The sequence below is a fragment of the Mus caroli genome, chromosome 2 (genome assembly GCF_900094665.2).
Source record: "Mus caroli chromosome 2, CAROLI_EIJ_v1.1, whole genome shotgun sequence".
NCBI classification, from domain to species: domain Eukaryota; kingdom Metazoa; phylum Chordata; class Mammalia; order Rodentia; family Muridae; genus Mus; species Mus caroli.
In genome coordinates, this window is record NC_034571.1 from 95,786,637 (window position 1) to 95,787,825 (window position 1,189).

Consider the following 1,189-nt stretch of genomic DNA (forward strand, 5'->3'; position numbering starts at 1 on the left):
TCTATCTATCTATCATCTATCTATCTATCTATCTATCAATCATCTATCTATCTATCTATCTATCTATCTATCTATCTATCTATCTATCTATCTATCTTTTGTGTTCCTGCATGTCTTTTAGTGTTTCATATATTTTAAAAACCATGATTATATAAAGACTTGTTGAGTTCAAAATCTAATGGAGGACCTGAGCAAGCTAGAGATTGGGGTAGGGCTGCAATTTAAGCCTACACTTAGTCTCCTGGCAGAAAAGAGTCCGCAACATTATGGAGGGTAATCTAAGTTACTCAAAATCTATCTCACCTAAACTTCTCTCCCTCTCTCCCTCTCTCCCCCTCTCCCCTTCTCTCCCTCTCCCTCTTTCCCTCCCTCCCTCTCTCTATCTCTTCCTCCCTCCCTCCCTCCCTCCCTCTCTCCCTCTCTCTCACACACAAACACACACAAACACACACACCACAAACAAATACACTGCCATATAAAGAGATTTTCATATCTTTATAGGGCAAGTCATGGTGGTAGATACCTTTAATTCTAGCTGTCAAGAAGCAAAGGCAAACAGATCTCTGTGAGTTTGAGGCTTGCCTAGTCTGCATATCTAGTTCCAGGACAACTAGAGCTACAGAGAGATCCTGCTTCAAAAAAAAAAAATAATCACAGAAACCTTCAGAATAATCTACCAAGTATCTGGACATGGAGCCGCAGACAGACACTAAAATGAACTATCATAGGAACTTAAGAAGCTTCACTGTAGACTGGGAAGTGGTTTCCGAAAAGGATCCACCACCCCATCTCATGAGCTGAATTTTCTGAAGCTAAAGATTTCATCTGGATTCAGTTTTGAAATGGCTAATGCCCACCACCAGACATTCCCTTAAGGAAGTAGAGATGGCAAAGGATGCTAAGCAAGGAACAAGTGGCAGACGTTTCCAACTGCTTTGCTTAGACCACGCACAACATTGAGGAAAGCTAAATGCGCATTTCTGAATGACAGAAGCCAGTCTGCAATGGCTTCATATTGTGTGATCCCACCTGCATGGCTTTCTGGAAGACACAAAGATATGAAGACCATGACAAAAGTGGTGGTTGTCAGGGGTGAGCATAGAGGAAGGGCCCATATGCAGGAGACTCACGAAGAAGCAAAAATATTCTTTTGTTGTTGTTGTTGTTGTTGTTGTTGTTTTTTTTTTTT